This window comes from Carassius auratus, chromosome 3, assembly GCF_003368295.1.
Source record: "Carassius auratus strain Wakin chromosome 3, ASM336829v1, whole genome shotgun sequence".
NCBI lineage: Eukaryota > Metazoa > Chordata > Actinopteri > Cypriniformes > Cyprinidae > Carassius > Carassius auratus.
Window position 1 is genome coordinate 6563803 of NC_039245.1, and position 17739 is coordinate 6581541.

At 36.4% G+C, this 17739-nt stretch overlaps 1 protein-coding gene across 1 annotated transcript in view; it reads left to right on the top strand.

The window, feature by feature from the left end:
- The first annotated feature begins 7234 nt into the window (after positions 1 to 7234).
- The window catches only part of LOC113045261 (protein phosphatase 1 regulatory subunit 29-like), a 92504-nt gene continuing 81999 nt past the window's right edge, over positions 7235 to 17739 (top strand). The window contains exon 1 of the mRNA XM_026205511.1: positions 7235 to 7464. The gene's annotated coding sequence lies outside the window, so the exon portion shown is untranslated. The remainder of the gene's footprint in view (positions 7465 to 17739) is intronic.

A 17739-nucleotide genomic window follows, 5' to 3' on the forward strand; every position in this document is an offset into this window, starting at 1 on the left:
TACACTTTATGCTAGCCTATGTATTCTTACTTCATCTTATGCATTTCAGTAATGATTTGTGATTTGTAACTAAAATTCATTACGAGTTATTATTTACACGAGTATCATGGGGTTCAGTGTCTTAAGTTCCTATCTCAGTCCTATTTCAAGCTTAATCCTACTACAGAGACCTTCAGTCATTATGTTACATCCTATGTACTATGTATATTATATAAATTTGTAATGTGATAATGCTTATTTTAAAAACTGAGCGGCATGTATATGTTTATTTATATTTATATCAAATGTGTTAACGTTTACAAGTACATTTCTTTTACTGATCACTAGTTTTTGTGGTGCTTTTTATGTTACTATTAATATTTCACTCCTTTAGTTACTTTAGTAGTTTGGTCATATGCTATATGTGTGCTTCTTTTCCATGTGAGAAGCAGCCTCCACCGTTTTTGTGTGCTTTAGCATCTGCAGAAAACACTCACTTCTGTAAATTTGTCACCACTGACGGCAGCTGCCGTGTGGAAGTGTTTGCCTGATGACAATGACACCCATAGTTAATTCACAGCTTGAGCACAGATTGTCTGAAGAAAAGAGTCCTCAATTGACAGATGGCAGGGGTAAAGAGGGAAATCGCTTCAGTTGAGGGCAGCCATATCACACAGTACAGTAGGAAATTGATTGATTACTTCTGCTCTCCACTTGATGGCAGCATTTGTACAGTGAAACTTGGTGACTAAGCCGCTGACGTGCAGCACTGGAATGAGGAATAAATTAACTTTATGGGTCATATGAGTTATGTAAAGACCCTGATAATCTGTAGAAATATGTTAGCTATAGATCCATTTGTTGATATTCAGATTCCATAGACCCCCAAATATGACGACCCTGGTGTGAGGGCCCACAATTTAAATGGTAAATAATATATATTTTCGTTAATAAAGACCAAATTAATACACTCTCAGAAAACAAGGTGTCACTGGAGTGGTTTTCAAAAAGTACTAATATGTATACTAGGTACTGATACTAATATATATATATATATATATATATATATATATATATATATATATATATATATATATAACGTGTAAAATATTATTTAGAAAATAGTAGCTTGTATTTCATTGCAATATTACTTTTGTCTACTCGTTATAATACTTTACTGTTAGATGTATTATTTATTCCTTTATTTAAATTTATTTTCATCTTTTTTCATTTATTTTATTATAATTAATTATTTGTCTTTTTAGTTAGTTAGTTTGAACTTATTTTCATTATTGATTTATTTTTACATTTTTGCTCTGTTTTTCTCAAAACTTGTTCACAGACCCCCTTAGACTCCCTTGCGGCCTCCCGCTCTAGAAAACAAACACATTCAGCTTCTGTTTACTTTTTAATCTTTTTCAAAGCTTTTTCAATATGAACCAATTCTCCTAGTCCTCCCATTCTCAGATGATTGTTGAAATATCCTCACATCAGTCGTCCAAACAGTTCTTGTATCTGCTCAGTGCTAATTATGTCTTCCCATTCTGCAGACAACTAATAGCCTTTTTCCAAGAATGAACTCAGCATAGCTATTAAGTACCACAATGAAAGATTGGTGTGAATTTAAGAGCTGGCTAAGATGGGCCAGATGGGAGATGCTACTGAGCATTCTGCCTATAAAACAAGTAAATAATTCCCATTCACCTTAGCAGGCAGAAAGCACTGAGGGAGACGCTCAGGTCACGGAGCTCTGTTTCTTGGCTACTTATGAAGCTCTCAGATTTAGTGTACCCCAGAATTTGTCCTCAATACCATGTTTCAACTCCTGAAGACCTTTTAAAGGAGAAAAACAAGCACTCAGAGCCATTCAGACAGATGGAGCGAGCGGTGTGAGCTGGACTTGTTGGTTAAAATTCACAAGTGTTCCGATTTCTGAGAAGGAGGTGCTTGTTGAATGGATGAGAACAGAATGAACAAGGGATCGGGTGAGTTTTCCACCACAGAAGAAGCCTGTAGTCTATCAACAGCCGCTGCTACTCATCCCAGCATGTTCATTTATTCACGCCATCATTTATTCATCTTTCCTCCTCTACCCTGGTCTCCATTTTCAAAGTGAATTTCTAAGTTCCTCTGTGAAAGACAGGAACATGATGTTCTTTCTCCAAGAAATCCCTCCTGCACTCCTCACTCAACAAAAAATAAGACCTTTGTACGTCAGCATTGTACGTTTTTAGTATTTTGTTGGCCCGTTTTACACATAGTTTGGTCGCCGTTTATGAAAGCACTGTGTCTGAGCCTCCGCCACTCCCACAGATGGACGAGAGAGACTGGAGACTGACAGTAATGGAGGGATGGAGTGAGAGTGTGAGATTAGACGAAAGATCTGCCTTTTTTAAGCTTTTTCGCTCTACCTTGGCTCATAGCATGCCTCACTTCTGCGGCACGTTGCCATGGGAACACAGCTGCAGCACTTGAGTCGTGAGTTGGGGAGGCTGGGGGTTGCTATTTAGTAAACCCGTTCGCGTTTCTTCATTGGATTTAACAAGTTGGAAGGAAAAAGACGGCTTACAGAACCTACAGTCTTAGCTCTGCCAATACTGTGAGCAAATGTGTTATTTTGTGTTCACTTAGAAGCTTGAAATGTTCTCATCTTAGAGGGGTCTAAGTCAGCTCTCCAAAGGATCACTTCATAGTTCATCCAAATATCTCTATTGCTTACTTCTGGGTTCCAACATGTTCAAATTTATTAAACAGACTCGAGGCACACATTTTGAAAGGATTGTTCAGCTAAAAATCATATATTCACCCTTATTCATGTTATTCGTTGTTTTGTGGAAATGTCCCAGTTGTTATTTTGTGTTGTTTTTCTCACTGTATGGACAAAATCAGTGAATTCAGTAATTTTTCAAAATGTCTTTTTTTGTGCTTTGCAGAAGAAATTAACTCATAAAGGTTTGGGAACAACACAAAGGTGAGTAAATGATGACAAAATTATCCACACTTAAACAAAGTTTCTTTATTGCCATCTATGGTTCCATAAACATTTAACAGATACGGGACCATTAGAATAGGTTGTGTAAAGTGGAAAAAAGTCCTGTATGTTATATATATATATGTTATGTATATGTTAAAATAACCTCTTTTTATAATGATCTTTTTATATATATATATATATATATATATATATATATATATATATATATATATATATATATATATATATATATATATATATATATAGATCATTATAAAAAGAGGTTATTTTAAGATCTATTTACTAAAATGTTCTTTAAGAAACCCAAAATAGTTCTTCTATCTCTGCAAAACATATTCTGGAAACTTTACTTTTGAGAGTGTGGGTGAGCTATCCCTTTAAGATCATCTAACAAGGCATCTTCTAACTTATCTTCTTCTCTCATGCATCACTGTTGTTGTATTGGCTCTCTGACAGCTTTAACTGTGGTGAATAAGAATGTCATCACTAATATAAACACATAACAAACATACAGTCACCATACTATGTTGTTCTCCCTCTTTGGATTGATTAAGAGTCCAGCTCTCAGCAGGCATGCACATGGCATAATGTCAATAGCAGGCACATGCACACATCAAAGTGGGCTTGAGCACCTGCACTTTTTTCGTTTTTTTTTTTTTTCTTTGTAAATAAATTAATATGTATTGTGTGTGTGTTTCTGTTTGAGCACAGCTTTCCCTGTCAAACAAATAAAAGTCAAGGGGGAAGTCGTGGACTAGTGGTTTGATTCCTAACCCTAAGGTTGTGGGTTCGAGTCTCGGGCCGGCAATACCATGACTGAGGTGCTCTTGAGCCAAGCACTGAACCCCCAACTGCTCCCCGGGTGCCCCAGCATAAATGGCTGCCCACTGCCCCAGGTGTGTGTTCACGGTGTGTGTGTGTTCACTGCTGTGTGTGTGCACTTTGGATTGGTTAAATGCAGAGCACGAATTCTGAGTATGGGTCACCATACTTTGCTGTATGTCATGTCACTAATTTTTTTTTAAATATCAGGTCGGCTTAGGAAATGTTGAGACTCTCATGGCCGCCAAAGTGAAGGGTCATTCCAAACCAAAGTGCTCAAACCTGGCCACTTCAAAGGGCCCTTCAGAATTAAGGTTTTCAAAGGGTACAACTGATGGACACTTTGGGCTCCCATAATACTTTGCACAGATTCTTTGCATGAGCACGTGATTATGACGCAGAAGGGCACTTCGAGAAACAGTTGTTTGGTCCCCTGCACCCTTCGAAGCTCTCACTCCGGAGGATAAATCCTTTCAAGGGATTAGGGCATAGGGATGTGCCCTTCCAAATGGAACAGAGGGTCTGTCGAGTTCCGATGCCTTTCTCCCTCCGCGTCTCCACGCAGCACAGCAGTGTAGCACATATTGATCAGCACATCACTGACAGGCAGAGAGCTGCAGAAGTGAAGAAGTGAAGCCCTCCCTCCCTTTCCAGTTGTGTTTGTCTTGGTGTGAAGGTGAGTGGTGATGAACAAAAGACTAGGCTACCTGTGCCTCAGATTTACAGATAATTATCCAAAACACAAAAGGCAAATAGTTAATTTGTCTGGCTAACATGACTCATGAGAGAGCTACCGTGTAAGTTAGCTAAAGTAGAAAATCTAGTAGGTTAGACCAGTTTGTGTTCTTTCACTGCATGATTCAGTTTATTAAAATGCATTTAGAATGATCACAAAATGTAAGATATGGGGGCAGAAATTTATAAATTTATACAATTTCATAGTTTTAAAATAAAATGTATGCATTTAGCAGACACTTTTATCCAAAGTGACTTACAGTGCATTCAGGCTATACATTTTTTTACCCTATCATGTGTTCCCGGGGAATCAAACCCCCAACAATCCAAAGTTGGTCAAATAAAGTTGGTATGATATGTTAACAATCTACCAGTTGAGCTACAGGAAAACTAAGTTAATCAGTATCACAAGAGGACTGATGTTTTCCACCAAAAAGCAACATGATTATAAATGCGATTTTGATTTTATACAGCAGTTAAATAAACAAGAATTTAATATTAAGACACATTTTAGACAAACTACTGACTATTTTTGCTCTATTTCACCAACTAACAGAATTCCAATTTACTCTCTGAGCAACATTGAAATCGCATCATATGACCCCTTTACAATTTTCCTTTCTCTTTGGAGTGTTACAAGCTCTTGGTGCATAAAGAAGATCTATAACGTTTCAAAGACTAAAGTCTAAAATCCAAAGAGATATTTATAAAAGTTAAGAGTCAATCACGCCCTCCTAAAATGGCTTGTGGGGCAGTTCTAACTTTGCAGGACAGTCTGGTGCTTCTGAATCACAGCCTGTAAGTACATTTTCATATGTAAAGGATTTGCCACTGATGATTCAAACGGGAGTTTTAAGCAGTTTAGAGTAGGCTTGTTGTTGTTGCTTCTCTGATCACAGATGCAGACTTGGTTTTATGTTTACGCAGCACGATATGCAATGCAATGCATAAAAAGACAGGGTTTTTTTTTTTAACCTTAAACAAAATAAACTTCATAAGGCCCCTTAAAAGTATTTTTTTGTTTTATTTATTTATTTATTTTTTTTTTTTTTATAATTTCAAATATCCTGTATTCAATGTTTTATGTTTAAGTGTACTGCAGGTTAAATGCATCCATGTTCCTGCATTAAATGCATCTAAATACCAAATGTAGCTTTTGTTTTCTCTGCATTGCAAAGATTAATCCGTGTAAACTTATCGGAAAAGATTCATTTCTATCACTGGTGTGAACTGATCACCACGGAATATGCAGAATATCAAAAAGGTGGTGAGCTGTCCACAGTAGTCCTTAAGATATCAGCACTATATAACACACTAAGCATAATATTGTCTAATTATCGTTATCGTTAAAATAACGTGTTCTTGTAGCAGTGATGGATAGAGTCAATAGAGAACGCTTGAACTAAGGCTCAAAATGTCCAGTCAGTCAAGAGTGTTGCTGAGGAAATCATTTTATTATTAGGTCTTTCAACACATACATGTTTTACCAAATAAAAGCACAGCACTTTTAGAGTTCATCCCACTATTTGATGTGAGCATAAGTATTGGAACAGTTAAATTTAAGGCAGATGTAAAAGATAGAAAGCTAATATTTAGTTGCAGATCCCTTGCATGCAATCAGAGCAGTGAGTCTGCAACCCATAGACATCACCAGACTCTTGGTCTTATGCTTTGAAATTATTTACCCAGCTTTTAATGCAGCCAATTCCAACTGTTACTTGTTTTGGGCGAGTTTCTGTCTTTAGTCTCCTCTTCAGATGGCGAAATTAATGTTCAATCAGATTAAAATCTGGAGATTGATTTGGGCAATTTACAGATGAGGTTGTATGCTTAGAGTCATTTGCAGTTTCGCTTTTTTTTCTCCACAATTTTGATTTCCAATCACTTAGATCAAGGTTAATCTTTGTCTCAATGGTCCATCAACTCAGTTCCAAAACTCTACTGGCTCACATTTGTGAAGAATCTTGCCTTTCTATTTTTGGTGCTGATGAGAGGTTTGCATCTAGCTTCTGTAACTCTGTGTCAAATTCTCCTGTGGACTGTAGATTGACAGAGCATCACCCCAGCTTTCTGAAAGTTGTTGGTGATTTTTACAGACATGTATTTTAGGGTTCACTTGCACAGCTTTTATGATTTGTCTGTCGTCAACTACTGTTGTTTTTCTCAGCCGATCAGGTCATCGTTGATTGCTGATGTCAACGATAGTTTCCAAACTCTTGATTTCTCCATGCCCTTTGATTTTCCTATAGTTTTAATTGACTTCCTCTTTTCTTTTAGCATCCAAATTGCTTGCTTTTCTTTCAGAGTCGGCTTCCTCGGCTTCATCCTGGTTTGTGTCATCATGGAATGCAAGACCTAGAATGCAGAAGCAATGGATATAACTGATAAAATACTTTCCCTTTTAATATCTGAAGAATTAATGCAACAGGACACAGCTGAACACTTAGAAAGACCTGTGAGGAAACTATTCCAATACTTTTGCTTACATCAGATTTACAGATTTCTTGACTCCAAAGCAAAAAGAACAATTTTGTCTTTACTGTTCCTGTATATATACTGTACTATATATATATATATATTTATATTTATTATTATTATTATTATTATTAACAAGTAATTGTAACACTTTACAATTATGTTCGATTAGTTAATGTTAGTTAATGCATTAAAGTCTGTTAATATTGTAAAGTACTACCTAAAGAATCTATTTCGTGCGTTCACTTGAAAAATATTAGCAGCAACCAAACATAACGGGTGGCTGCATATTGCGGTTGAAATCACGCAGGAGTGGCATCATCCCAGTGTGGAGGGGTCTACCCCGAGCTTCACTCTCTCACTCCCCCTCCCATTCTCTTTCTGTATCTCTCACTGATCCCACAGTGTAAGGCAGCTAAACAAACAGCGGAATCTTTTCAGTGAAGACAGCGACAGAGGTAAGAAACTTTATATTCATACCACCTAAATTTGCAATAATCGATGGCAGGAATGCCTGAGCGAAATAGATGGAGCACCTCGTTACACTGTGTCGGAGGTCAGGCATCGTGGGTGCCCAGACTACGCAGTGCTCTTATGAGAAGCCACCTGCACGAGCCGCGACTCACGCACTTTATCCAGAAATCGTGTATCGTGAAATCGTGCTTTCATGCGTTTCTGGCACAGCGCGGTTTCTGTCTTAATTCGTGCGTCTCAAAGCATGTGTGTTGTAAAGCTCAAATGCGTAGGCTTGATGTGATTTCTCTCGCGAATGTTTCATGTGTGGTGTCATGTAAGATTCTGCATATGCTGTAGTTCACTTGGAGCTGGGCTTAATCTGTGGGCATGTAACAAACACGCAGAGCGACTGCAGGAGACACACCGTTAGATCGCCACTGACAGATGTGCGGAGGGGATTTGGTATTAATATACCATGGCGGGGTTTTGTTGGCGAACTGCGTGACACGGTTTCGGCTCACGGAAAAAAAGACGGGAAGGGGATTGTGCTCCAGTATTTCATAACTTTGACACGACTCATTTTGTCTCATGTATTATGCATTTGTATGTTCGTAAGAAAGAATGTTGGAAAGCATTACGTCTTCAAGAATTGTGTGGTGGAATTACATTAGCTCACAGGGTTTACGTGTTTGTACGGGTGAGAGATTTTGAACAATGATTAGTATTTCTTTAAATATGCTTCGAGAAGTAACAGGGCACTGGCTTTGATTTGTCTCTATGACAGTACAGGTCCAATTTCCAGGATAACCTGTTGGACACACACACACATACACGCAGTATAAATGCACTCACATTATATAAAATCTTTTTTTTTTTTTTATGTAACTGAATTCTTAAATGATTTATATATAGGCCTATACATATATATATAGTGTACATTTTATTTTAAATTATATAATTCAATGGGTTACTTGCTGTTTCTTTATAATTAACTGTATTTTTTTCTAAATACAGCATGAGCAATTGATCTGAATGTAAGCATGGTTTAATTTAGCCATATGCGCAAGGCCACTCACTGATAATTACATCTGTGTTCATATTCAATATTACAGCATAATTGTGAGTGTGATATTGCTTTTATATTATATAAATTAGATTATGTGTTCTAATTTATAAGTTATAATTTAATGACAAATAATTTACAGTTAATACAAAAACTGGACAGTTTGATAATATATTTCATTTCTGTCAAAGCATCCTGATATGAGTTACCAAGTGCACAGATTGTAAGTTGGTCTTGTGTAATAATTTCTATTGTGTATCAGTCGATTCATATCACAATAACCTGACTGGAGTTAAAAGATTTAATTGCATACATTCACCAGTAAAACATCTCAATACTGAAAAGTTATGGCTAATTAATGTCAATGAATGACCTGAAAGTGATAGTGAAAGGGTTTATAGCAGAGCTTAGTGGATTACGGTCCCATTGGTTTGCACAGGTGGGTGCCGCAGTGTTTGATGTCACTCTGTCAGTCATTGATGTTTGGAGCGATTAGCTCAGTTCCTCAGCTACATGAGCTCTGTGATTGCACAGATAGCCCAGGGCTCAAACGGCTACGGTCACAAAGGTCAAGCCATTTCAAAATCAAGGACATTTTGGACAATGTCTACCAGCATGACTCTGTTTTTACCTCCCTCAAGCTTCATGGTTTCAGGGTGCACAACCTGGTCTTTAAATGGCCAAATGTGGTTGATGTGTGGCGTATGAAAGCATAATGAAGGAAATGGGCACTATGGTTGATGTTGTTCTTGTGCACTTAATGCATCTTTCTCCTCACTGCACAGAGAGGCAGTTATTGTGATGCCAAGCTCAGCTGTCCCTTTGCTCCACATTCATCCCTAAAGATCGAATCCCTAAAGGCTTTCAATGTGCCTTTTAATTAGAGCCTTATAATGATATAAGAGAGACAGAGACTGAAGGAGAAAGTATGTGTGTTAAGAGGGAGGGGTGTCTTATTTTCTGCTTCACATTAATGAATAATTGCTTTGATTTAGTAATGAAGACTGTGGCTATGTTGCGTATGATGTCAGAACTGTTATGCTTTTGGGGGGTAATAGTTGTTTTTAATCTCATCAAGTTTAGGCCGCACACTAATTCTGTGTAAAATTAAATATAAGTCAAGTCAATTTTGCTGTGATTCAGTGGTAAATTATGTTGTTAGAGTTAAAGTAAAGAAGTGCTGACTTGTGATATTAAAAAATCATTTGCCTTGCTGCCTAAGCAAGCAACATAGTCTATAAATTGTGGTGATTAATTAGAATGTTGAAGGTATTGATGAGAGATGATATCAGTGTTATGCTGAATCTGTAAACGTTTATCAAAAGTGTGAAAATGTTTTTGTTATATTGTAATAAAAAAGAAATGAAATGTCTTTGCCCTTGGCAAGAAAGGAACCAGTTTCATCTGGCCAGTCTATCTAGCATTTAAGCAAATTTTGTCGGAGTAATGAGGCTCTGGTAATTAATAAATTATTTGGCTTATGTAATAGCAGAGTTTTCTTTTTTTTTTCTTTTCTTTTTTTGAAGATTAAACTGAATGAGAGTCACCATGACTGTGATGACAAAGTAGTAGCTATACAACATTGCATTATTTTAACATTTAAACCAAGCTGATAGGTATTCTTAGATATTTTTCTTAAGTGATATTATTCTATAACTATCTATATACAGTTACCAAATCAAATCTACTAGCCATCACCACCCGACATGATCCTAAGCATTTCAAATATAAGCATGTAGGAACATTTGAATTCAGACCAGTAACCAAATCAGAAAAAAATATACGTAATGTAAAATAATGCAATATATACACCACTGTTTAAAGGTTTGGGGTTAGAACACATTTTTAATGCTTTTGACTAAAGTGTCCAATTCTTACCAAGGCTGCATTTATTTGTGCAAATAATATTTATTATTTATTTATTATTAAAATAATATTTTAAAATGTAATTTAGTCCTATAATGTCAAGTTTTTACAACTTGTGCTGTCATCTCAGTAGGATGGTGTTTGTACATGATTTCCCCCCTGCAGTCCATTCCTAATTTAGTTACATTTTAAGAGACAGAGAAATTCACACATGCAGATACCTTACATGTATTGTCTAATATGTGTTATTAGACCCACACAAATCCATACATAATTTGCATTCATCAGTATGAATTTGCACCTGTGTGTGTGAAAGCAGATTTATTTCTGTGAGCTGGACGATATAATGGACGTGTTTCCCACCTAAACATGCTCATCATCTTCACGCGTTTGCCCGGCGAAGACTCTTCCCTCTAGTTGATCTACAACTTCCTGCCAGTCAGGCTGTCTGAGTGTGTTATGATGATGTGCTGGTTGTAATTGTTGTGTGTCTCTTCATTACAGAGTCTTATGATGATGGGTTAATGAGGCTTGCCTGTTTACCTTACTGTCACTTCCTATTGGCTGGTTTAGGGGCTAATTACACTAGTTACACTATTACTGTAACAAATTATTATTTGTCCGGTCTCATCTGTGTTTTGATTGTGTTTAGTTTGTCTGCCTTGTTTGGATTCTCTTCAGTTTGGATCATTAAAGACTTTTGAATCTTCTTCTTCTTCATGTGATTTTAACGAACCAAGTTGTGTCATTTACAACATGGATCTGTTAGACTCTCTGCAGACAGTCTACTGCGTTTTTGTACATTTATATATTTCAATTAATACATTAAAATCAAAGTATGGAAATGTTTTCTAAAGTTGTCGTATGAAACTGCTTCTTTTTGATATATTTTCTGTGTTATATCTGTGTGGCGTTGCCTTTCAGTGCTTTATTTGTTGTTATATGATTAATAACTTGTTGCTATATGTTTACTCTGGTGATGTGGATGGTTGTTAGTTGTTAGTAGCCCACATCAAAAAACGCCCACCTTCAAACCTCTGTGATGAGTCTTTTTGACAGAAAATAAGTATTTTTCCTCGGAAAAGTAAAAGCACATTTCTCCTCAATAATTGCATGGATTTTCATGTGCATACTACAAACAATTTGAGTTGTGCACCTGTAGTAATAATGAATGCTTTAGCAAGCATCACCAATAATTTGAGTTTGGAAAGCATGAAAATTAAACAGACATTTTAATTATTATGCGAGTCAGTATACATGTATGAAAAGGCAGTGTCACGCCGCTTGATGTTTATTGTAATGGTTAGTTTTTATGTGCGGAAGTTTTAAGATAATATAGAGATAAATTCTAAAATTAACTGGGCCTATGATGATTATAAAATAATCAAATCAGTATTTCATATCCACATATCTATTTATACGGAGAGTAGCCATGCAGTTAGAGGGATAATGTACAACCAGAGTGATCTTGCATTTATTTATTATACACGTTTTGGTTAAGTAAGATTTTATTTTATAGAGTATTCCATCTCAAGAAAGAAAAAAAAAAGGGTCCATCACTCTCACAATCTTAAACTGAAGATCATTGTGACGATAATGTCCGAAGAGAAGTGTTCAACACAGGCAGCAACATTACCACACAACCCTGATAAGAGAACTAGAAACAGAAAGACAGAGAAGAAGAGGAAGAGAAAGAGATTAAGGAACTAACGTAGATATTTGAATGTGTCAAATACGCAGATGTGTAAAATGCACATTCAATTTAAGGTCCCTGCAGTTTGCCCCCTATTGAAGCATTTGATAAAATTATTTTGTGTGATGTTGCTGGCGATTTTTTTCTGCCTCTCTTACCATAACAAACAACTTACGTTTTTATGCTTTGATGATTATGAGCACTACAAAATCATTTTGAAGAGACATTAGTGACTTGACCTGAACTAATTGAATTGTTTTGTTTGTATACGAGCAGTATGCATCATTTCTGCTTTTTCTCACATCTGAAATAGATAATTATTTACCATTTTACCTTTAGTGATATAATGCATTTGTATTAATGGAAAGATTTATGTGAAAATGTATATGCCAATTAAAATGTTGCAGCATTTTCATCATGCTTACTGATCTTTTATCACCTAGCTAAGTTTGATTTTGCATTAAAATTAGTGCATTATAATTATTTTATGTATATCTTTCTCTTGTATTGCAATATGGCAGATCTGTTTATTGGTGCCTGGATTGGTACAGATGTTCAAATCCTTGATTCAGAGACCTTCACGTCCAAATATGTCAGAGACAGGCACACAGCCGGGGTTAGTGTTCACGCTGTAAATACAGAAACTGACTGCATGTTCAAATATGAGCAAGAGAAGGTGTGCATGGTGAGAGACTTTTGTGTGTTAGTCTGTGTGTGTGTTTGAAGGGGTACCATCTGCCATCTGCAGTACTCTATGCCAGGCCCGTTACCCCCCATCATCCACTAGTGAGTGTGTGAAGCATACAAACCTGGGAGTAAGAGAGAACGAGACAGAAGCTGAGGATTTTTAGCAACAAGTAACCAGGAATGTCTTGATGATTTTTCTTCTCTTTTTCCTGTTTCAGTTAGACGAACCACTGTTCAGAGAGCAGCTCAGAATCACAGATACTGGTGTTTTTTTCTGCCTGTCTCAGTTCAATGTTTTGGCAATAAAGTTTATCTGAGTCTCTGCCCACATCTCAACTCCCACCCTCTCTCTCTCTATCTATCACCAGCAGCATGTAAGAATCAATCTCAATTTTGTGAATGCCAAGCTTTCTGTGGTTTTACTGGTTAATCTGATATATAGTTTATACATTTAATGGTGTTGAAGGAAAGAGCAGAATCTGCAGAAACAGAATTCACCATGGACTGTTTGTACCAGTGGTAAATAACTTATAACTCAGCCTAGTTGGGAATTAGAGTGCTACGCTACAACTTTTGCAGTCCTAAATATGTGAGGATTACACTATTAAACTTAGTTAAAATATAACCCTACAGAGTTTCTAAATCTTCACAGAAGCCTCCAATCATGTGTAATGTCTGGAACAAAATGTTTGGTGATTGGATTACATACATGAGATCATGTTCTGTATGAAAGACTTAAATCCTTCAGACATATAGGCTGCTGTTGACATATACACTCATTTAACTTTTAAGAGATTGATCATTATTTAAATAAATGACTTGTGAGAGTGTCTTGAGAACAAAACCTAAACAACACACATATGTGTCGCCTGATATTGCTTGTTCAAGAAGGGCTTCATTTATAACAACAACAATTAAAATAAATACATTTCAGCTTTTCCAATTTGTTCTATTAGTATTTTTTTTGTTCTATTAGTATTGCTTTATCTATCCATCCATCCATCTAGATAGATAGATACCGGTAGTTTCTTAAAAATGTTATTTACAGTTTTAAATAAACTTCTTAAGCTGTAATCTAAATTGTATGTAACAAGACTATACTAGAATTCTTGAATTATGTATCATATGAAAGTTTTTTTGTTGAACTTGAACACCCTTGACTTTCATCGTATAGCAAAAAAAGAAGAAAAAAAAAGAAGAATATGAAACAATAGTTTGGAAAGATATGTGGGTGGGTAAATGATGAATCTTGATTGTTGGGTAAACTGTCCCATTTAGGGACTAGAGAATATCCTTAAAGTCTTAAAGAGGCTTTGTTAATAATTAAGATAATTAATTGAGTTAGTTACAAACTAACTTTCACTTTGTAGCCTCTAGTGCAAACTCTATGTCTCACTTTAAACCTTACATATGGCTTGTGCAACCCATACAAGTCACTTATTTCCACATTCTGACAATGGACACTTTCACTAAACTATAAATGGACATTTTCTGTAACTATGCTTTAATGATGCAGAAGCTAAGAAGCAGAACAATTAGTAAATTCAGCTTCCTGCCCTACACAGTAGTGTTTTCATTACCTAAATCATAATGATTTCCCCAGCCCTGGATTGGTGCACAGCATGGCCCTGGATAGTTAAGGGACCCTTTAATAAACAGAGTATCGTGAAGTGAGAATTAGTTCACCACCCATTCACTGCCTGTTTGCATTTGCGTTTGTTTGCAGTATCACTGCAAGATAGAAAATAAGGGAGGGTTGAGCCTGTTTTCTGCATTCTGGTTTGATCTGATTCTCTCCCATAAATATTTATACTTTTTGTGCACTTCAATGCGTGCTGGAGTAATGTGTTCAGTGTGTTAAATGAGAATGCAAATGGTCTTAACACTGGTTTTGTTTGAGCTTGATTGTTGTTGAAAATGGTTATGATATTCATGTGGGTTTTCTTTTATAACGTGAACAATAACTGAAGACACAAAAGGTCTAATTTTAGAGTAGTCCTCCAGAGAATAACTTGATAACACAAACTTGATAACCTTCTAAAGCACATAGTCTGTGAAACTGTCAGGATCCCACAACTCCCACTTGGATTTGTTGCTTCTTTTTGGTCTTTCATTAGTGCAGTGATTCTACAAGAATGGCTTTCGCTATGTGTGTACTTTTTCCACAGCAGTCCTCTGTCGGGGATCGAAAAGTTGAGTCAAACAGGATCTTAGACGTCTTCATAGTCCTGTTCAGAGCTGAATCCAGTAAAAGAAAATTGAGACATAGTGCTACTAAAAGATCAGGATCTGTGTTCTGAGTTTACCTTAGGCTGGTTACATCTAACTGGCTTTCATCTAACTTTTTCTCTAAATTAATACATTTCTATTCAAACTATTATGTGGGCTTAAACAGAAATACATATTTTTATTTTCTCAAATAGAAAAATATATTTTGCTATTTCTCCAGCTTTCACACAGATTTAAGAGGTGCACATCTGTGTAAATAGCTCAAGCAGTAGGGAATGCAGTAGAGGAAGTAACTCAGAGGTCATGGGTTTTTCTCCCTGGGAATGCATAAACTGAAAAATATTATATCTTGAATGTCATTCAGGTTGATTTGAATGACAGAAACTGCTTTTATACACATGCATAAATGTAATCAGAATGTGTGTTTCAAACATGTTACCGACAGTAACATTCTGAGGTCACTGGAGTCAGCTTTACTGAGAGCCTTTACAGGGATTCATTCATTCCCTGAAGAGAGAATCAGAAATGTTCCTTTCCCTTTTACATATGCTCATTAGATTTGTTATGCCCATTGTTGCTCAGCAAACATGTTTTTTTTAATTAAGAGGCTGACTGGGCACAGTAATTATAATGAACAGAATATAACTAAATAAAACTTAAATTTTTATTTTAGAGTCGGACTTGTAACCTGAGGGTTGCCGGTTCAAATCTCATATCTGGCAGAAATTTTTGGTGGGGGCAATGAAAAACCAGCGCTGTCTTTCATCCTCAGTACCACGCAGAGGTGAGACCCTTGAGCAAGGCACTGAACCCCAAACTGCTCACATGGCTGCCCACTGCTCCGGTTGTGTTCACTACTGTGTGTGCACTTGGATGGGTTAAATGCAGAGCACAAATTCCAAGTATATATGGGTCACCATACATGGCCACACACTTCACTTCACTATCACTTTTACTTTCACTTAAATGACATGTTGATGTAATAAAACACACCTTCCTATTACTTCTTATAAATGTTGTATTGTGACAACATTTCAAATTTTTTAGAACAATTACATTGTGCAAATATTCGATCCCAATAATATTTTTTTTATGAGGGTATCTTAAGTGTTGTTAATTCAGTAATTCCCCCCTTTTTTAGTACAGGGATTTTTTTTTTTTTTTTTTTTTACTCTGATATATCTGTAAAAGGGAAACATAACAAGTTCTGAGACAAGTGCATCGTCACTTAATGGGCAGACGCAGTGGCACACAAATCTCAGTGTGTGAACGTGTGTACAGAAGAGGTCACTTTACTGGTCTGTACTCAGGCCCTCATCAGACTGACATGTTCACTCAAGCACAGCATGTTTGCAAGGTCAGCAGTCACCAATGGGACTTCCATTTCTAACTCTTTTTCTCCCTGTGGACCCACACTAGTATTACACAGTTACTGAGGCACATAAATGGAGACACAGCCGCCAGAGTGGGGCTAAATGTGTCCGCTGAGACTTATCAGGACACTTCTCTTCTGGCGCTTTTTAAACTCAGTCTATATACACTGCTGTTCAAAAGTTTAGGATCAGTACAATGTTTAATGTTTTTTTTGCTCACCAATGCTGCATTTATTTGATCAAAAATACAGAACTAAATGTAAAAATTTGAGAGAGCGACCATGTTGAGCATTGCATTTTTCAAGTCATCTAATTGCCCATTTGGGCAGTGGCAGCCCAGATAAAGTCCAATTTATATATTAATCTATTAACTCTATTAACTCTATTAAACTATCTTACTCTCATTATCTGTTGCTATTTTTCTGTTTGTGAGTCATGACTTACTTCTATTTTCAGAACCATGGACAGCTCAGTTACTTCTGTGCTCAATCAGGAAAACATCACATGCTGCAGACATGCTCCCATCATGCAGAGATGAACTGCTTTCTGATTCACAGGGTTTCACACACTGAGCAGGGCATATGTATAGAAGTTCACTTCTTGGAAGAATTTATTCATTCATTTAGATCTCACAAGATATAAGAATAAGTGTGTGTTAAATTACAGTGTTACATTGTTTACTGTTGCATTGGTTAATTTTCCCTTTTACATCTGAATATAGAATTGAACAGATTTCACTAACCATGGGATTTCCACATCTTTGATTTGATACTCTTTTGCACTTCGTATTGCTGACTTGAATGTTGAAAGACAGATGTATTCGAATTAATTGGTGCTTCATGGTGTGCCACCCTAATTTCTCTTTTAAAAATATGGTTCTGATTTTAAATCAAATCCTAGATAACTAAACTTAAATAGTGGACTTTTTTCCCCCCTTTCAAACCCTAATGTTTCCTTCACATTTTGATAAAATAATCTTTGTAATGGAGGAGGCCAGAGTTAATAGAATCCTATTGAAGATTTTAGATTCACAGTAAGGGGTGAAGTAGAGGAGTGACATAACTGATTATGATTAGCTTAGCCTTCCCTTTACTGTTCACTCCATGCCAAATTGTTCACCAGAATTAACACAAACCTTGGGTGTTTTACTAATTTTGCACATTCTCTGTCAGTGGCCAGCCCCTCTATAAGCTGTTCTTTGTGCAATTTCTAAGTCTGATCTATTCCGTGATTCAGCATTAGTGGATTAGTAATGATGCATTGCCAAATGGGCTTCCCTCTCGCATGTGATTGGGTCAGCGGATAAAGCATCAGGTCAACTCTTGTCTGGCACCACAACATTATACACAGATTTCAGCAGCCTTTG